General features: G+C 39.9%; 1 protein-coding gene across 1 annotated transcript in view; it reads right to left on the bottom strand.

Annotated features, from left to right (window-relative positions):
- Nucleotides 1-21744, bottom strand: part of ITGA6 (integrin subunit alpha 6) — a 91513-nt gene extending 69769 nt beyond the window's left edge. The window contains exon 1 of the mRNA XM_048953956.1: nt 21702-21744. The gene's annotated coding sequence lies outside the window, so the exon portion shown is untranslated. The remainder of the gene's footprint in view (nt 1-21701) is intronic.
- Nucleotides 21745-22193: the final 449 nt, after the last annotated feature.

The following is a 22193-nucleotide window of genomic DNA, read 5'->3' as shown; positions in this document are numbered from 1 at the left end:
ACCTGTTTTAAATCTCACTGAGGGATTTGTATATTTTGATGAAGGTGTTGTAACTTAATTCACACAGAATGACACTTCAGCTTAATATTTACATCTTTTGTGACCCTCTGTCAAATGACTACATTGCAAAATGACCAATGATTTGCTTTCATGTTTGTGAGGAATTTTTGAGGCTGGAGAATGGAGCTAGGAATCATTTCCCTGACAGTGCTCGACGCTGAGCTGCAGTTTAGGAGCTGCAGCTGTATCGATTTGAACTGGTCCCATTAACAAATCAATTTAAACTGACCAGTTGTTCATAATTTTCCAAGTGTCACCAGCATTCATCCAACCTGGACATGCTCTGTACTAAAAAAGCCTTTACAAAAGCGTTTCCTCTCCTGGCAACGTATCGGTTCCCTGATCCCAGCTGTCTTGCAAACCCACGTGTTGTGGCACACGGCTCCATCCAGCTTTGAGCTGGAACCTGTGGGCATTTGCCTTCACCAGTTCCTCTTCCCTCCAGCTCCACAGGAACTGACCCACCTCTCTTCAGTATGGCAGGGCACAGCCTGGAAAGCTGCACAACTCCAGATGCAACAAATCTGAGACCTCTCCTAAGGAGCAGTAGCCAAATATTTTTCTAAGAGAAAGCATAGGTAGCATACCACTGAAAGGATGCTGCTTACCCTTCCCTACTATATACATTGTTATACTGTGTCTCACAGACTGGTGCTCCTATTCCATCCGTACATCTTTATATTAGATGTCCTGTTACATATTATGTACCATAACATTAAAAAGTTAAAACACAAATGCATATCTATATCTGATCATATACGAAGAAAAATAAAGATTCCTCAGTATAGATCAGTGTGGATATGGAAATAGTTAAGTAGTAACAAAGCAGCTAAACTCAAGCCATGTCTGCTGAGAACTGGTGCTGCTCGCTGGTAGCCAGCAGAAAGGATGTCTTTGCCGTTTAAAGATCATGCCGCTTTCATCAGTTGGGCCTGAAAACTTACTGTGCAGACTATCGGACATGCAGAGAAAGCCAGACATAGATACTTATTTCCTTCATCTTCCCAGTGTGAAATAGCAAGGCTCAGTGTATCAGAGCTGCATACAGAAAGCTCATTAAGTAAGTGACAGCTATAATATTAAACTGAATGGAATGATAATATAATTCAAGAAATCTAATTGCTACTATGCAGGAAATTCATTTTCTAACAATACATAGAGAAAGCTGTCTTAATCACTAAACAAAAATCCACTCCCTTATAATTTGCTTTCATTTTCAATTTCACAAAAGCAGCCCCAACTCCTCCTATGCACATCAGCACTTAACTAGTCAGTCAGTCAACAGAATCAATCACCACACCTGCTGTCTCCATTGTTATTTCTTAAATAAAAACATAAGCACAGGAGAACATGCACTGACTAGAACTCACCAGGAAAATATTAAAAAACAAAAACAAAGAGGTACTCTTGTGACTGAAATTAAATACCTTTTAAAACTGTCAGAGAAAGAGGAATCTTTCAGGGGAGAAAGAAAAAATTTATAAGTAAAATATGATAATTTCATGACAAAAAAAAAATCACTTGAAAGCGATATTTATCTGAAAATAAAAACTCAGCTCTTAATAGCTCTTTCCACTCATTATCCTTACAACACCTTGCCAAGGAAATCAATCTCATTGCTCTTTCCTTAGAAATGGCAAAACTGGGAAGATCTCAATGGTGTCAAACATTTGCAGATCACTGGGAAAGCTGGGAAATCTACTCATCTTTCTGCCATTCCAGGGCTGAGTTTTGATTTCCAACCTGACTTCTGAACAACAGAAAAAACAGTTCAAATACCTGATTTTAAGTACTTAGTAATAATATCAAATGTTTACATTCCCAATTTTATTATTTTATCTATTCTCATCCCTTAAAGTCACACATAGAAAAAAAGTCTAAGATGAGGAAGGGAAATGTAGGAAGTATTCAATCCATCTTCTACAGTGTACAAGTTGTGCACTTTCTATATTCTAAGCACAAATGAGAAGAATCATTAACTGTGTTCCCATCTCCTTCTAGAGGTGTAGCACTTCCTTGTAACACATGAAGGCAGGCTGCACATCATTTTGGTTTTGTGGGATACACTTGTCAAACAATGCCTTTTCTTAGCACTCACTGCATTACCTAACCACATTGACTAGTCGTTCTAGACTGTGACAGTTTTGCACAAGGATGCATCCAGCTCTGTACCACAGTGTGCCAGCACATCCTATGCTGCAATGCAGTGAGCATCCCACCAGCGCTGCCTTGTGCCACTGAGCACAGCATTTGGCACTTCAACCTCAGCAGGCTGCACAGCACCTGAGCTCCATTTTGCACTGATAGCAGAAGGCTGTGCAGAGAAACAACATACAGGTATTGTTGGCACCTCAGTTCATGAGTCACAGACATGAAAGAGGCTCTTTTACAATCTCCTGAATCTGCTTTTTCATTAAGGAAATCCTTTTTGTATAACTACATGAGGAATCATCTTTTCAAGGTCCACTGTGTATTTTTTCCACATCCAGGCAATGAAAAGGTTATTTCCAATTCATATCCTAACTTCCATATTACAGAATTCTCAGTGCTTTAATGCAAGACGCGGTCACTGGGATGGCATAAGAAAGGGGTCATTCTCTTCCCAAGAAAAAAGCAACATCTAAACATCCCACAAATCATTTCTTCAGCCAACACTGGTTTCCTAAAAGCAGTGCATATTGCAAATGGGCTTTAGTTCTCTTTAGTATTTCAGTGCAATGCAGAAATTTGAGATAAACGTAACAAAATACCTGAACCTTCACCGTATTTACTTCTTCAGGACTTAGAGTCAGACAAAAATGCCACTCATCTGCTGACTACAGTTATGCAGCAAGTCTTTTTTGACAGTCACAGAAATGTTAATGGACTAATTCATACTTTGCCATAAGGATGGTGAAGCACTTGAACAGGTTGCCTACACCTGCAGTGGAAGTCTCTTCCTTGGCGACATTCAAGGTCAGACTGGATGGGCTCTGAGTAACCTGATCAAGCTGCAGGTGTTCCTGCTCATTGCAGGGTAGTTGGACCAGGTGATCTTTAAGGTCCCTTTCAACTCAAGCAATTCTATGATTCTACAACTATTACAGCAATATTGCAGGTGCTATCTAACAAGTAAATGGAGGTGTCTAACTTCATATGATTTCTTAGTGTGCTGTAGCTAGACCCAAGACCAACTGCACTTCCCTGTGACTCCTCCATCCCAATGGTAGCGTGTTGGACTAAAGGACTGCACATGCTGATTAACGAAAAAAAGAATCATAGCTCTTAGGAATGTGTCAGATCTGCTAAAGGATGAACCAGGGTGGTTGGATTTAGATGCATTTTCTTTTCATGCCCATGAGGGCTCTTACTCAAAAAACAAATCCATGCATCACTTCCTGACTCTGCTGCTGGGCAGGGTATCCTGCTACAGGGTGGAGCATTAAATTGTTCAAGAAAAACACTGGCTAGCAGCCAATGGAAATTTCATTTTTTATGGATCAGGCTGCTATTCTACCATGACTCATCAGCTTCAGCAGCCACTGGTGATGGTTAAATATGGCATATGCCATAGAATATATTTTCTGCTAAATCTGCTTATGAAATATTTATTCCAACGTTTTTAGTGCAGGCTTCTTAGCTAGAGGATATAGGAGGATCTAACACCAGCACACACTTATTTCAAGGGCAATTACGAAGACAATGGAGCTCAACTCTTCCAGTACTAACAAGAAGTGTTACATGGGGAATTTTCCAAGTAGAAACTGGAACACTATGACTCCACTATTTTATTTATCATCAATGTTTCTGACTAGTCTGATTCTCCAGCCAGAATCAGAAAGTCATTCTCTTCTTGGATCTTGAAGATCCAGATGTGTTTAGACAGTTGCAAGAGCTGCAAAGCACTGCAGTAAGTATCCTCAGAGTTCAACACTGTGCTCAATAAAACACAAAGTGTGAAGGTCTCAGGAGTTTACTTGCAAAGTTTCCAAAACCTTGAACCAGATTAACAGAGACAAATGAGGTGCTGAAGTAAGGATGATACACTATACTTTGCTCACCTGACATAATGGAAAAAAGATGCAAGCTTCCACAAGCATCAGCCTGAATGTGCGAAACAAATTCCCTTCGAAAATAGGAGCAAACCTGAATACTTTCTGCTCCAGATTACAAGGTAGATACTTCTCATCTTCCCTAATACATACATGCACTTCAAGTGAAAAAGTCACCCTCAAAGAGTGAAAGGATTTTATTTACTTCTCACACCAAAAAGGAAGCACAAGAATAGAAAGCGTCACCAGCACACAGAAGGTATTCTGATATTATACTAACAAATAGAATATTCACATATGTTTATTACAGGTTCTTATTTTTCCTGGCATTTAAAATTCAGGTCATCTCCTCCTTTATCACACATTTGTTCATTCTCTGGTGCCGGATGAGAAATTTGAGTAGAACTACAACTTGAATATATCTAGCTTTGTATTTATACTCATATGCAACTTAGCATTATTCTAATCCCTGCAATAACTACATGCCATTAAATGTGCTCTCCCCAGCTGAAAGGACTTTCCTCAAGTGTAGGAAGACAGGCACTATGCTGTTCTGACTGAAGTCAACAGGAGTTGCCAATCAATTTAATTGAAAGCTGGATTAGGACTTCCGTGAAAAGTTTACATAGAGAACCACGTACCACAAAAATGTAATCCTTTACAGAAAAAGTCATTTATGAAAATCTGCTGGAGAATAAAGAAAATGCACACTGTTTGCTTAGGTAATCACTGAATGAGTCCAACAGCTGAAAGTAAATTCTTGTGCAAAATCTCTAAATGAAAGGCTTGCCCTGCACTTGAATCTAGGAGCAGCGAGCTGAATGACCCTACAATACTGCAGTCACATTTCAGAAGCTGCCTTCTTCCCAACCCTTCCTAAGCGTTTTTTTTCTGGAATTGCATGAATATTTCATGATTACTGTGCATACCACAGCAGACAAAGAGCTAATAGATCAGAAATTTGACCTGCCATTTATTTGAGGTGCCCAAACATGCAACGAAGGAGACTCCCATTTTTCTTTAGAACAATCATGAAACAAAATATGGTTGATCCTAGAAACTTTATTTTAGCTGAGCTAATTGCAGTGGATAGAAGAAACAAAGGGTATGACAAGAACTCACATCTGGGAGCAAAAGAAGTGGAAGAGTTAGATGTGATAGAGCATCTTAATCACGCCAGCAAAACCAAATTTATGTATGCTACCTAGAAACTCTGCTAATCCATTTTCTGATAAACTTCATCAGTGGATTTAAAACAAACAGCCTCACAAAAACAATTTAAAAAAACTATGCTAAAACTATCAGTTACACATCACATTTGTATGTTAGAACCACAGGAGTTAGTAACATAGTTTCCTGTCTCAGATTATTAATACCACTTAAGATTGATGGATGAATCTTTTAAATAACATGCAGATATGTCTGTAAAGCAGTTCTTGGAAATCATCTCTACAGATTAAGTTGGTATTGAAAAAAACATGAAGATCAAATACTGAAGTGGCTTTGGTTGACTGACATCACAAAACAAAGACTTAATCCATCCCTTTCTTTCCTGCTCAAAGAATATGAACAACTAAAGCAGACAAGTGTAGCAGTAGACAGACATAGAGGGAAAATTATGTAGACGCTTTCGTGCATTAAGATGATATTTAAACTCATACTCTGAAGAGGATATTCAATTTAGCCATAAATGAATAAACAAGAAAGAAAAAAAAAAAAAAATCAGTGTAGGTTAATACTGTGTAGCTGGCACCCAAGTGTAAAAAAAAAAAAAAAAAACATCAAAAAGTTCAGCAGATTAGAAATTGTCAGAAAGAGTGGCTGGAAAAATGCTATGCTGTAACATTTAGAGACCTACTTGCATGTTAGCACAGACCTGCGACTGATCAGACCTATTTTCTACTCGGAGTTGCAGGCTGTAGGTTGTGTTAGCTGCACTCAGCTCGTTAGCATTCCTAACTGCTGCATGCCCTGATTGCTGTGCTTTAGCACTTCTTTTGACATAGGGAAGTCAGGTATCTCACATTCAAAGTTTATACAGCTGTGGAAGGAGTGCATACACAGATTGAAGTTCTGAATTTGGCTAATCTAATCCATACTTATCTCAAGAGATCTTATAGCTATGTTTCCAAATACCAGGGGAAAAAGAAATAGTACTATTTGACACCTTCAAGTAACCATTCACACCAGCAATCAGTCTGTGGTCTGGAAGCCCACCACAGCTCAGCAGGACAAGTAATTTCAAGTCTTGTTCCTCCTACTTCCCTGTTACTGCATCCACATTGAGTTTTTTTGCAGAAGGAATACTTTCTAGACACACTTGTGGTAATCTGTGCAACAGAAGTACTTAAAAACTTCTGCAGCTCATTTTCAGAGCAGAGATTTACCAGAAGCAGAGATCCCCCTGCTCTCCATCTATTACCTTATCTCCCACCCTTGCATCCTAGCACTGGTACTGCTGGCGTTATTAATGCTGCATTTAAGTTACCTTCTGGAAGAAGACTGCTGTCAAAGTCACCACAACAGCAGAGTAGGAAGAAACAGTATTTCCTGCAGTTGCATCGGACAACTCGCAGTTCTTCTTTTACCACAGCTCTACTGCGTGAAGTGCATAAGTACTTCATTTCCATCATACAGGGAAGGAACAGGCTGGTGAGGACATACACTACTTCAAATCAATAAACCCACAACATCTATAGCAATCTGGTAAGAAGTAGAGCCCCAGTTTGACTCTGACACACAAAGAATTAAGGAAGTCTTACATTATAGAAACTTCTCTTTTGGGTTGGAGATCATTGTTAGACTAACCCCAGGTTGTGTTATTAAGTAGTCCTTGGCAATGCTCCCAAGCTCAGGATCTCTACAAACAGTGTTGCTCTTCTGGCAAAAGCAACAAGATGCATCAGGCTTAGCTGGGCACAACACTAAGTAATCTCGAGAATCAGTTGGATCACGAAATGTCACAAACTATGCCAGTTTTTAGCTCTTAACCTCTCAGCACAACTGCATAGCAACATATGCAAGTCTGTATATATATACAGTTAAAAAAAAAAATCCCAAATTTGTAACACCTACAAAAACCTTCTTTTAAGAGAAGAGAAGCAGAACACCAGCCAAACACTTTTCCATTTCACTTCGTTTACTACTGCAAGATGATCAGACACAGCAAGAATGAACATAAAGTAAGAGTCTATACAACCGCAGAGACAATTTGGGCACGTCAGTGCATTTTATAGCACTTTATAGCATCCTTAAACACAGATAACAACATACAACCTTTCCAGTAGCTAATATCACATTTTGGTAATATTAGAAGCATTATTTTCTTAAATGAGCATTTTCCCCATTCATTCCCAGAGCTGTAGTCTGAAATTACCAGCCCTTTAGAGTGGCACAGTGAGATTTCATTACTGCACGAAAAAGAAGGACAAGATTATAATTATATTTCCTGCACATTTACCACATGGTTACATTCACTTTGAAGAAATGCAGCCTTAGCACTCAATAGAGGTGCCCAGCACCAAGCAGAGGCACATTCTCAGATGTGCTTTTATGAATTTAGCACCTTTGTTCCTTCAACTAGTCATAGAATCATTGCGACACTCCCTTAAAAAAAGGCATCCTCAATTCCCTCCAGTAATTTCATTCATTACATTCAGAATGGCCATTTCCCCCAAAGACAGTCTGATGTTCAGACTAGAGGACATAATGAAATCATTATGGTTCAGATACTAGTACCTACACTTGCATCAGAAATTCACATCCTTTTAAATGCACACGTCAGTAGAACTCCTCATTTCTGTATATGAAATATGTGTATGAAAGACAACAATGCTGAAGAACAAAGCACCTCATTAGCTCTCTGAGCACAGTGCACTGCAGTTTGTTATTATCTAATGTATTCCTTGCAAGCCCTTGGGTGGTGGATACAGCAATCCCTGAGGCTGCACCACAGATAAATACTACTAACATCCAAGCATCACCAGCAAAGGGTATTGCTCAAGATTACTCATCTTGGACAACTCCTATAATGTTAGGGGTGGGGGGCAAAAAGGGATAACAAATAAACAGAAAAAGCACTGCTGAGGTGCAGGAATATTACCATTGAGTGCATTTATTAATAAAAGCCACTTATGAGAGATCTGTCTCTGGCTCACGTAGGGCCCTGATCCAGCAACCAGTGCATCCTACCTATCATATACCAACATGTTACAACGCAGATTCCTCACTGTTAACAGGAAATTCAACTAAATGGAATAGGAAGAGAAAATCTAAATTGTAACTGTAGTTTACAAAGCATTTTAATATGACCTTCATTGAATCATAGCTGTTTCAAATACATTAACATTCTACCTTCTATACAAGAGAGCTTTCTGAAATGAGGCCCACACAGCCTTAGTATACAGCTGCAAAGACTGTTGATACTGCAGCACAGTCCTCAAGGCAATACAATTTCTTGCAGGTGAGCCAGGAACAGATACATGAAATGGGCATTTATGCACTGAAACTATTAACCAGACACCAGAGCCTGGCTGCTGTGCATCACAGATAATTCCTCTTCCCGCCCCACCTGCTACTGTGGGCTGGAAACAAAACTCTTCAGGAGTTATTCTAAATATGCTGTTTGACTCACTGAACACTGGAAACATGTGAAGCTATTCAGTTGTACATCAGCTGTTTAGGCATTGAGCATTTAGAAGAATTTAGCAGCATCACAACAGGAGATGAATTATTGGAACATAAGCACTGGAACTAACAGCCAGACTTCCTGGATAGCCTTGAACGAGCTTAATTCCCCTGTCCCTCAGCTGTCTGCCCAGGGCAGCACATCCCCAGCCTGTGATGGTGTGGATCCATTAGTGTTCTTCCCTATACTGACAGCATCACATGGCTGGCCTGACAGTACAGATGTCATGCTATCACCACAGCACGCCTCAGTCTTGCGTGCACACTGTCATTTGCTAACTGCCTTTCTTTCAAATATCACTATAACTATTTAACCAACTAGTCTCATTTCTATCCATTTATTCTGCTAGTTTCTACTGTTTTGCAGAGGCTTTTGTATGTAAACAAGGTACAAACATGTTTTGTTCTAAATTTTCTTTAATAATTGGTTCCTAACCAGTTTTAAACACAGAAAAGTTTCACATATCCACAGATACGTATGCACAAGGAAAACAGTGTTAGTTATTTTTGTCCCCCAAAGGTCTGTTCAGTTATTAGGTAGCGTAATTTTTGTTTCCCAACAAATGAAATGCCAGAACAGAGGAAATTGTACTCCTCTGCCACTGAAGACACCCACTTTGGAACTGAATTTCCTGAAAAACAAGAGAGCACAAATATTTCTCCCCTCACACAGCCTGCACATGAAATTGTCCAACATCTCTGAAGTCCTGAAAGTCGAATGGGACAACAACAGACTTCCAGCTGCCAGCCCAGCTTCCCCACTGCAAGAGGCTGGCACAGCAGCACGGCACGGGCAGCATAAGGCTGAGGGCTGCTGCCCCAGCACTGGGTGCTGCGTGTCACAGGGCAGCAGGCAAGCTTGTCAGTACACAATTCATTCTCTTCTATCCAGAACTGCCCATTGCAAAAATATAAAGCATTATTTCAGGACACATTTAAAAACACCTCACTGCCATACTTGTTCTTCCCTCTCTTCTTCAGACTAATGGAAGGTCAACTCCTCACCTGCGCACTGGGAGCAATTGGCTTTTTGCTGGTTGATGCCAGTGTTTTCAAGGACCTCAATGACCCCAAAATTACCACCCCAACCTCCCCCCCCCATCCTGCTCTCTTGACTGCAAAGGCACAGGAAGAGATTTTCCTAGCACTGAGCCAGAAAAACAGTTGCAAGCTGAAGTTAAACAAACCTCTTCCCATCTTTTGTCTTTTAAATCTCCTTTAATTAGTAAGCACAGCTAAAATAAACCTTTTCCTTGTTTTGATTTTCTTATTTGTTTCTTACAGAAGAAATGCATCCTTCCTGCTGATGGACCTACCCCACTCCGCTATAAATAAAGTTCACTTGTGTAGATATACGCTCCTTTGAGAGGCTTCCTCATACAACCCATTTTAAAATTAAGACTACGAGACACAGAAGTAAAACTTGACTTACAAAGCCACTGAGGAGCAAAGGCATTTTTTTGGGTAAGAACACACAACTTATTTCTAGCACAGGGCTTGTCAGTAACCTACCAAAGTAAAGATACATTTGCTGAAGTGCACCATAAGATATTGTTGATAAGACACTGCTGTTGATCAATCATTGTTCTTTCCTAAAGAAACGCTGGCACACAAATATACATCACCTATTGCTGTGCTATGTAAGCAAATTTCAATACTGAATAGCCTAGTGATTCCCAGCTGCCTAGGCTACAAAGAGCACAGCTGGCTCCTGTCATGACAAGTGTTTGTCAAAAGATCTCAGAAGTCAGGGGTGCTGCTACAGATGAGCTGAACGCACCAGTGGCCCTTTCACACTATATCCAAATTGCAAACTACAGTTAAGAATGGGTCCAAATCCAAATAAGTTATTGAATTTCACTGGAATGTTTAGCATCTTCACATTTCAGCTGTATAGCTTTGACTTGAAAATTTTAATTTTACTGGGAGGGAAGAGAACTGTTAATTTCTATTAATAACTATGCACTGGAAAAGATACTCTATACATGTTCATTTTTTTGCATTCTATAAAGGATTTGATGTAAAAAATGTGAGCATCCTAAACTTCACTGAGGAAAAAAATAGAAAAAAAAAATACATTAAAAAAAAAAAAAAAGCAGTGTCATGCACAGTTTCACAGAGAAACAAAAAGAAAACAAGAGCCTCTCAGTATATGAAGTGATGACGGGTTTGCCACAATTGTTTTTTCCCCCCTGGGAGATCGTGTCTCTCAAGACGATGACATCCACTTAAGGGACAATGAACCACTATTTATATAAACGTCCATCAAGAAATCTAAACAATTGCAAATATTGACTGACACACAGCAGATAGGTTTGGCTTCACTGTCATTGGGAGATACTGTAGACAGCTCTTGTGGAATGGCAGATCTTTTGCATTCATACTTGACACATCACAGCTGAACATGACATTTCCATCAACAACAGAATAAGCGTTTCGTAGTCACTTTGTTTCCCTAACAGGGACATGTGCCTTTCTAATTACATAAGGAAAAGTACTTTTTTTTTTTATCCTAACAAACACTAACAGATCTTTTTTTGTCATAATACTAGAGATTACCTATGTAAACAGTACAATCATTTGTTAACGAAACATATTTCTGTTTTCTTTCTACACAGAGCATCTCCAGTACATCCAGAAACACAAGTCTGCATTCTGCTACAATCACTTAAATGGGATGAAACATTAAAAATGCATCTATCATGCACAAAATCACTTTCCCCAGTTGCAAGATCTACTTTTGTGCATTTTTTTTTCCATTTGTTTGTTGTTATTAACACAGTAAGTCCTTTAACTCAACTGCAAAGCAATTAGGAGTCTCAAATTCAAGTGAAGAATCTGATGTCAATTGAAACAAGGGAAAACAGCACTGAGAGGAGCATAATGCATTCTCCTACTGCCTCTGAGCTCATGGTTGCTCAACCTATACTCCCTCATCTCTGCAATTTTCCTTTCAGAACTGAGGCTTTATAATCCTGGTTGGTATTTGCCAGCCTCACTGCAATGCACTCACAAGGAGTGCAGTTCCCATGACATGGGCAGGACAGCTTAACCCTCAGTAGGACGTAGCAGAATAATACTGGGCTTTTGGAAAAATCAGTACTATTTCTATGACCTCCATACAGGTTTTGGACACTGAAAAAAAAAAAAAAAAAAAAAAAATCAGACAGTGAGAGGAATTGAGAAAATAAAACTAGATGCCCACTTTGCCTTGCTTCCACTTATCCTCAAAACAGCAGTTTCAGCACTGCAACCTTAATTGTCATCATAGTCATATTCCCACCTGAGATTTAAAGGAAGAGCGTGTGCATGCACTAGCGTAAAACAGGAGGATGTAGCCACAGGAAACCGATAATCAAAATATTTTTCTTCTGTAATGCATTTTAGTTTGTCACCAGGACTTTACTTTTAACAAACTTTAGAACAAGGATTTACGTTTCTGTTCTATTCACTTCACCCTTTCAATCACTCCAGCAAGAGAAGGAAAGTTGTTGTGAAGCAGGATAATTAGGGATTTATACTGTAATTGCTAAGAGCACTGAGCACAAAGACAACACTAAGATAAGCTGCCCAAAGCTGCCTAGTCAAACTGTTCTGCAAGGCTGCTGAGGAACTCTGCATGGAGGGGGATGCGTAAGCCAAAGCGCATTTCCTGAAGAGGAGAACACGGGCATTCACGGACCATTTGTGGGATTTCCATCTTTTGTCTTAATATGTATTTCTAGCTTGCTGCAAGTTGGAAAGCTGAGCTCATTGTGAACATTTCAGATCGTTCCCTATCACATCCTGAATCTCACAGTTAATTTGAAAATCAGATGGGAGTAAAGGCCAGTAACTTAAGAATCACTGAGACACCTTCCAGATTGGACAGAGACAAGTTAGGTATGGTCTATATATAAATGGTCAGGGTGAAAGTGCAAGGAACCATGCTTTTTCCACGCAGTGGATTTATAATTAGCAGTACTCATGCTTTCCTGTTTCAGCCCCTTGCAGCAGCCCCATAGGTGCTAATGCTATTGTTTGAGCTCTGCAGGAAGGCCGCCGGCACTCAGCATTCACACGAAAGATGTAAGCCTGAGAGCTGCTGCACTGAACTCTTGGGAGCAGCACAAAGGCAGTGCTTTTTGGTTCTGGAGATCCATAGCAAAGCCTCCTCTGGCTTTGCTCATCAGGATGGCTGTGGGCCTTGTTCTCTAGTTACTACACCAACTGGTCGCACAGTGGCCAATTGCTGCCCCACAGGTCTCACTCTCTTGCTGTTATTCCCTTATTTAAGTGGACAAAGTCATATAATTTGCAAATGAAAGGAGGGGACAGGAAGCAGGTAACAAGAGAAGGGCAGAAGCAAGCTTCCTGACCAGTGGCAAGCAAAGAGGGACACAGCATTGTGGCTGCAGCAAGCCTGGCTCCTGCCTGCTGGACAGTGCTGGGGACACCAGAGCACAGGATTGACTTCTGCTCAGCATCCCAAGGCTGCTCCCTAGGGACCTACAGGAAGGGTATTCCCCACACACAGTGGTAATGTGCCCCCTCTTCACTGTGTTTGCCATTCTCAGATAGCTATCATGCGCCTTAATCCAGGTTACAAAAACAAACAAGAACCCACAGAGAAAAAATGAGACTCGCTTTGGATGTTTACATTTGTCCATTTTACACAAACCAAGCCATGCCACAAAGCAAATCCTTAGCCACTTTAAAATTTTTCAGTTCATTAACAAAAGCACTCAGATCTCATTTGCACAGAGCCTACGGGAAAGCTATGAAGAGGTGGAAGAATCTCCAGCATTGTTTCCTTCTAAGAAAACAACACTAAAATGTAATCAAGTCCCAAAAGCATTTCAGAGATATTCTAATATTTCCCATCTTTAAAATTCTGCTTCTGTTGATTTGTCTTAGTAAGAATGCAGACTTCTTCAAACTTAAAGGGTCTGAGCCCACTAGTTTTAAAGAATGGCAGAGATAAGGCAGTCTGCAAAAACTGTGGGCTGTCTTCATTCCTTATTGACATCTTTCTTGAAAAATGGTGAGCCTTTAACCTTGGAACATAATTTCTGAGGGAGCCGATTAAATGAAAAGTCTGTTTTGGTCAATGCTAATTATAGCAGAAGACCTCACAGTAACCTTTAAGTGCATACATTCTGTCTTGCACACTGTGGTAATTAAGAGGATGAGCATCATTCCTTCAGTTCATCTGAAATTACATTCTCATGTAGGGTAAGATATTGCCAATACAATTTTCCCATGAGCAGTGTCTCTTTAAATTTGCCTAACTAATATTTATTTCTTCCAGGTCAGTAGTAATCGGGAAGAAAAGCAGCCACAACTTTACTTCACAAGATTCCTTTAAAACAGAATAAAACAAGTTTAAGATACAGAGGGTTGAGTTTGTTCCCCCATCTTTCCCCTTTGAAAGAAAGATTGTTTGGATTAAGATGGTTTTTTGGTCTGATGTTTTGGGATTTTTTGTTTGTTTTTCTGAGCTTTTTGTTTGTTTGTTCCTGTCATTTATCTCCCCTCTCCACTCCTCCTCCCTCCCCCACAACAACCTACATAAGGAAGCTTCTAAATAACAGCCCAGGACATCATCTCACAGAGCATCAATTGACTGGTCTCTGCCTTCCACACAAGAAAGCCTAGAAACAATGTGCTTTCTTGTACTTGCTGGTCTTACACCAGTAAAGTAATAGAGGTCAATAAAGCATTTCTCCTGGCTGTTTTTAATAAGGTTGCAAAAGTTAGGACCAGTTTTTCCTGTTTTCACTCCACAGTGACTTGATTACCAGTTTGATTTCTAATTCAAAGTGTTTGTTCTTTGCTATTTAGAAAACATAATTCTTTAAAAATGACACAGATTTTAAAACAGTTTGTATATAATCTTGTTAAGCTCTGCTCCACTGTTAGAGATTTCTCTACCTTTACATTTCCACTCCATTCTCCACTATGCAAAAAGAAACTACTTTACAAAAGACAAATCTGTAAATAGAAACCAAAGCGAGTGAGAGCAAAGGGAACATCATTTCAGAGCTGAGTCCATCTTCCAATATCTTAACACAAATATCACATGTCCCAGTCTTGAATGGATTTTCTGTTGCATTTGGTTAAACTTGTCCCTGCTGGCCTAGGAGATACGAAAAATATTTTACATCCCTTCCTAGCAATGCCCCTTGCTTAGATGCTCTGCCTTAAACCTGAGGTTACAGTTTCTTGTGACTCATTATTAATTCCAGCCAAAAACCAACTTCAATACCTCAGCACCTTGACTTAGCTTGTAAAACTATGTCTCCAGGACAACTTCCTGCAGCACAGAGATGAAGACACATAATATGTCCAGCATGTGATATGTTCGCTTGCCTTAGGGAAAGGCAGACATTCCCTCACTGTAGATATAAGGATAGAGCAGCCTTCTCATTACTCAGTGATGAGCATTTCCTGGTCACTTTTCCTCCAGTACAATTCATCAGTTTTCACTGATTTCATCTCTTTGCTAAGTGAATTTGAAAAATAAAGATTCTGCTAGACACATGATTCCTTGCTTCACTACATGCTTGTTTTTCCCAGCAGAATAATGAATAAGCATAAGCAAGCACAGTACTTCTAAGACCATACTTCTCCATTACATGGCATTTTGCAAATGCCCTTCAAAATCCAACTGAGAATGTTACAGCCATGTTTATAGAGCGCTCATGTATCAAGGAAAGTCATTCCACTGTAAAAATATGTGAGCCCCATCATTAACCAGTGTCTCCTAGTGGTGTTAGCATTTTGAAGAAATCAATATTCTTAGGTTTAAAGTCCTTTGTAGTTTGAAATAGATCACTGAATGAGACAAAGCCACTCTCACCCGGGTTAAGCATTTTAATTATGTTTAGTCTCCCCACATTTCAGTATGCAGTTAAAATAAACTACACCTTCCATCTTCAAAAATAAGATAAATTTTCATAAAAGCCATTGCATTCGTATTTCATGAACATAAGCACATACGTATTTAAATGGAATCACCAGGCGTAAGTCCGCAAGCCAGAATAATCTCTTGATCATAATCACACCTGTTTTATAGTTATTCAAGGGAACAACTTTACAAGTACTTGCACAGGTGGCCTGAAGCTGCCATCAATGCCATCCCTTCATATATCATCTCACTGCCAGCATGACTGCAGCAACAAGGACCACCACCATCAGTGCTGTCATTACACAGTCCCACAGGAGAGCAGACTGACAAGCACCATCCACATATGGGCTTATATGGGACAGGAGTCCTCCAGTCTCGGCACCAACCCCCCAGTCTCAGCTCCCTCTCTCCAGCACAGGAGAACAGCTTCCAGCCCATTCCATGCCACAGGGGATAAGACCATACTTAAACCGGTTCTAGCAGCCAGCATTTTGGCACAAAGCACAGGAACATCACAGAGTAAAGTTGCATGCTGTGTCAGAGCAGTGAATGTGCTGCTCAATCAGAACAGTGGGGACAACTGCCATTGCTTTGGAAATCCTCAGTTCTTGAAAGAATGTAGGGACTTACTAGAGCTTTTTATTCCCCTCTCTGTTCTCTTCATTAAAACCACCTCACCATCACCAGTGAGCCATTCTATGAAGACATGCTTACCCAAATAAGCCAAACAAGGGAGTACTGTGACGCCACAAAGAGCAATCACATGGAAAGGTTACATCAATTTTCTTCAGTTTTTCTCCAAAACAACACTAGCCACATTTCTTACCGCTTTGATATTCTTGCTAGACAAGGGCCTCTAAAACTGTCTTTGATTACGCAACTGTGATGCTCACTTCGAAAGCAAATTGCTTGTTTTTAAATCCGTTTATGAAGGTGTTATTCACTATCCAACCTATACACTTGTGAGCCCTTGAGTTACATTAAAATACTTTTTTTTTTTTTAATTCACCAAACCCTAAAATACTCCACCGCCTCCTGAAAGCTAAGATCTGACACTGCATTGATTACCTCGTTTTACCAGTCTGAGGGGGAGGAAGGGACTGTGCATGCGTGTCTAATGTTTTCCACCAGTTTTATTACCATGAGAAAGCTGTCTATCACAGAGTTAGACAGCCATAAAGTGATTTAAAAGGGATGTAAAACCAAATGGGAAAAATCATTAATCATTCCCAAAATGATACAAAATGGATGAAGAACAAACTAATTAAGCCTTCCCAACTTTGAAATCCTAGAATACAGGAATATATCCAGCAAGTTAGTGTTTACCTACTGGATAAACACCAGCTCATATTCTAGGGGCTTTCAATGCTGGCAGCCATTTCAGGCTTTAGCTAATAAGATAGCATGCTTCCATTTTTCAGCCCACAGTCACATCTTTTAGCTCTAACTCACGTTACTACGAATATAGCAAAGCACTAATTCAGGGCTATGAAGAAGCAAGCACTTGGCCAAGCAATCTGAAACAAAATAAATGGCTACAGATTTCGATGGTCACTTAGATATTATGTTATCCACTACAATGGAATTTTTTCCCCTCCCCAGATCCCCACTGAAATAAAAAGAATTAGCACAGGTTAATCTAGAAAACTTAGATCTTAATAAGAAAAACAATCATCACAAAAACAGTAAAGTCATTCACAGAAAATACACTTTCAATCAAGAAGTGCTAATGGCAATATTTGCTTCATTTTTCTTTAATTGCCCATCTTTCCTTTGGAAGACTCTTCATAAGTAGATTAAATATTTTCAAATTGTCTCCTTATCACTTCACCTCTAGATAAACATTTTCCTTTACAAAATGCACGTACATCAGGCACAAATTGGCTGACATCACTGCAATTAAGGCATACTGACCACTTTTTCAAAGCAGAACAGAAGCTCCAACAGTACCTTTCTAGCAGCCTCTCCCATAACATCATATGGAATTTCTCTACAACATTCTCAAAACTATGTTTCCTGAAGCCTCTTTCCCTACAGACATGTCCTGGGCTTCTTAGCCCACTTATCTCCTAGCACTTCCACTACTCTGTGAAGCCAGACAAGCAGCATCTGGGCAACGATTCTTTTTCACAGGGCTGACCAGAGGGTGCAAGACATGACCAGCTCACTGACCAGGTGGCTGATGCCTGGCAGAAGTGACTGGAGCCCCCACACAGTTGCCCTTCTTCAGTGGGAAGCACTAACTGGGCACTTTTCTCCTACCCAGCTGCTGATTTTTCCATGAAATTTGTAGGAACTTAAATATATTCCCATTCTCCATACTCAGTAGAAGCAAATTACTGCTTTGTCTTACAATAATAATTTCAGCTGATACAGCATGATAGCTTTCTTAGGAAATAAGATTATTGGTTTGAAATTAGAAGCCAGTTGTATTGCTTTTTGAATACAGGAGGTTATTTCATTCTTATCAAGACCAATAAGGAAGTTGTTTGACTGTAGGTCAACACAATACAGTAGGATGTTGGATTTCAGACTCCACTGCAGATAAAGTGCAAGTTCACATTGGCAAGAGGAAAAAAAAAAAAAAAAGGAAAAAAAAAAAAGGAAAGAAAGCTTTCTTTGGCTTGCGTTGTTCTTAGTACCTCCTAAATCCACAATAAAAGGATTTTTCCTGAAGCATTTCTAACACAGCAAGTACTGCACACCAGCTATAAGATAAGCACCTGCTTTTCCTCTTGCTAGTATTGTTGCACCCTACTGGGCAGCACTGTGGGGACCAGTCTTCACAGGTCCCACAGCCTGCTGCAGTCACCTCTCATTTCACCGCCCATTGCCAGACTGCACCACCTCCTAAGCACACATGACATTAGAGGACAACTAGAGGACAACCCACTGGTTTTGCAGCCAAAGCAAGAAATAGACCAGGCCTGAAAAACCAATTTCCTGGCAAAAAGCAACAGTCGTATGGCAGAAATTGCTACATGATACAGAAACCGACCCTACCCACCCTAATTGCCAGAGCCAAACACATTGCCCATATTTCTTTTCCTTGTTTCTCCACAACTACCATGGAAGGCTGTCAAGCCTCAAATGTTTGTTCAAGACCAAAGAAGATAAGCTTGTGTTCAGAGCAACTGAAGGAATGCAAAAACAAGCCAATACTCTTTTAACCACCAGATTAGCTATTTCACACTGATGGGACAATGATGCACACCATGCACAATACTTCTTAATAAAATATTTTAACAGAGCTCCATGGTGGACTTCCCTCACACACTTTAGCAACACGCTCAGCAACCCTGTGACAGCCAACAGCCATGCTGCCAGAAGATTTGTTAGCCATCTGTTCAGAGGTGGCTAAATTTGAGAGCTGGCAAAGGTGTCCTGGATGGCCACAAAGCCATTAGCGCTGTGCTGCCTCCACCACTAATCAGCCCTATAAGCATTCCTCAATTAGCTGCCAGGTTTGAACTGAGGGTTGCCTATCCTATGGATGGTACTCTGTACACCACTCCTACCCCTGCTGTTTCAAGTAGGACATGATTTATAAACAATGTAAATCACCTCGTGCTCCTCTTCCCACTGCATTTCACTATTAAAAAAAAAAAAGTGCTGCAGAGAGACCACGGAAGCATCTCAGAACTATTATTCCAGACTTTCTCAAGTATTTGCTTCAGTTATGTTTTACTTCTACAAGTGCAATGTGCTAGAGAGATGTTTTAGCTGGTGGGGATCAGACATCCCTCCCTTCGTCCCCACTCCTCTCAGAGGCACAAACAAAATCTATTTAATGAACTTCAGCACCTGACAGTCACTGAAGCTGCCCCCATTTTGAGCAGAAGGCAGTGTGGACTCCATCTTACTTGCTTGTTGGGAGACAGACTTTACTTATGGACAGATTCTTCTATGCAAGCAAGTGCAACTATAGATAATTGCAAGCAATGTTTTTTTCTTTATTCACAATTATAATAAACCAAGATTTAAAAAAGAAATAACGTAGACAGAGAACCTACAGGCTGACCTGAAGTTTGAACATTCTCGCATCCTGGCTCTCCTGTAAAAATAGCAGGCTTGAAAAAGGACAAAGTCAGCAGCAGTAAAGCTGTTTCCATCGCTCCTCTGGCGCAGCAAGGCCTGTAGCAGGCAGATCCCATAGCAGCCTCCTCTGCCACCAACTGCCTCCAGCTGGCTGATGCACATCAGCCTGCAAAGCTAGACTTTTCTGAACTACTGCTGCAGGAGTATCTAGATATAAGCATAGCATCTATGTCAGATTGTACATTACAAAGTGACATTGCAAGTTATTTCTTGTTATTATTTCTATAGTACTCCAAAAAGACAAACCAGAGAGTAATTATGTCAATCTAGGTTTTATTACATCTAGTAAAGTGACTCGTTGACAAAAATTATTGGACTAGTTAGGTCACATCTAAAGAAAAGCTGTGCACTCACTACACCAAGACTCAAACTACTGGAACAATGTTTCCTCCACAACACTCCTCCTTCCATCAGTATTTCAAGCATTCAGAATTTATTTTTATCCTCTACAGTAAGTACGTGAATGATGCCTCTGCCACTCCCTCCACCCAAAGTACTGGACTCAGGTTACACAGGGAAATCTAACTCTTATTTACTAAGCTTCATCTTCCACCCTGCATTTAACGTATGCTCTTAGGGTAACTTCTTTAGATGTTTTTTCTTAATATTTACAGGCATGGGAAAAAAGAATTCTAAATATCATTACATATGAATCATGATCACAAAAATAATTTTCCTAAAGTTCACAGACATATTTTCACCCTCAAATATTAAAATATCAGCCTAAAATGCTAAAATTTGGCAAAGCTGTAAGCATCTGAAGAAGTGATCTTTCACAAGTACTAGACAACATTCATTGAATTTAGGTGTCAGTTGTAGATAGATGATTGTGTTAGACACATAATTGCATAAATACCTTTCTATTTTGCAAATCATCACAATTAGTAATGCAGTTCTCATGCTTCAACTTTGGAAAAAAAGTGACTGAAATTAAGCACTCAAGATGAAAGCACGCAGTTGACAACACTGCCCTCACCACAAGTTGGAACTAGATGGTCTTCAAGGTCCCTCCCAACCCAAGCTGTTCTATGATTCTATGATAGTAGAGAACATTAGGAAATACGTGCTCATATTCACTGTTAGAAACCGCATACCTACAAAGTTCTTCTGACACCTAAAATTCTCTTGTTCTTGATCAGAAAAGTAAGCATGCTCTACTTTACTAAAAACACCGTTGTTTTGTTTGTTTTTTAGATATTTTACTGTTATTATGCCCTACGATATTCTTTATCCTCTTCAAAATATACAGCTGCACACAAACAAACAAATATTCCTACTTTTAATTGCACAAAGAAATCATCTGCCCATGGCCATTTTCACAAGTGGTTTCTGCCACGTATTTGATACAAAAATGAACATTAGACATTACTTTGTGTTACTAATCACTACAGAGAGACAAATTTTCTCAGGGCCAGAGGAGAAAACAAATCATTCTCAAACTCCCAAATACAGCCAGGTTAATTAAGTGCTAATTAAAATATTTTAACAGTCAAGTTTGCTTAATCTTAAGAAGCCCTCCAAAACACGGGCAGCTTTCTTAAGATAAACTCTTCCCCTTCACCTCACTATATTCAAGCTGAACATGAAACTTGAGCAAGTCTTCTTTATGTGGCAGGACTCCAGCTCCACAAAGGACACATTTAGGAGCAGTACTCTGGTGCAAGGACAAAGATATCACCCAGGTGTCCAGTAGCAACCTGTCACAAGAGTAAGAAACCCTGAGGCTCCATAAAAGCAACCCAGGTCTTCCTGTTCACTCAATACATAGATCCAATGGCAAAATACTGTTTGTTGTAATCGTTAGTTTGCACAGTGAGGCAATTCAGGCGTGGATTTATGATCACCGAAAATGATGGTTGCACACAACAAGACAAGGAACACGTGCTCATACAGTGTACTGTGCCCAAAGAACACTTATTTCACAGAACAGCACTCACCATGCCCAGGAAGCTGGTTCATCAGTACATATGAGTCAGGTGCCTGTTCAAAAGAATTCTGAGTCACTGCTGGACTCTGGCTCATGCTCACAATATGCACAGACAGCACAGGAAATGCATTCTTAGCCCAAGAGTAAAGTAAGCATCTTCAGCCCAAAGTCAGTATTACATATTTTATTCTTAAAAAAAGAAAGAGAACCAAGCAGGGAAGAGATCCAAACAAGCTCAGCAGTTCTGAGTCCTCCTTCTCAAAAATAGAGCTAGTACCATGACATTTCTCATCAAACAAAGCAGTTTTTCTGCAAGCTGGCTAGTTAGCCAACACACGTCACTGTGCTTGGCCCAGTGACCCCAGCCTTTCCACAACCGTCTCAACAAAGCAGTGCTATGGACACCTCTCATTATAGAAGGCATACTGAAACATTTTCAAAATTCATTCAAATAAAACAGACAGCATCATACTCTGGATACCTAAAGATAGAAGAAATATGA

The sequence above is a fragment of the Lagopus muta genome, chromosome 8 (assembly GCF_023343835.1).
Source record: "Lagopus muta isolate bLagMut1 chromosome 8, bLagMut1 primary, whole genome shotgun sequence".
Lineage (NCBI taxonomy): Eukaryota > Metazoa > Chordata > Aves > Galliformes > Phasianidae > Lagopus > Lagopus muta.
The sequence above is the reverse complement of the archived record's forward strand: the minus strand, read 5'-3'. Positions and strand labels throughout refer to the sequence as shown.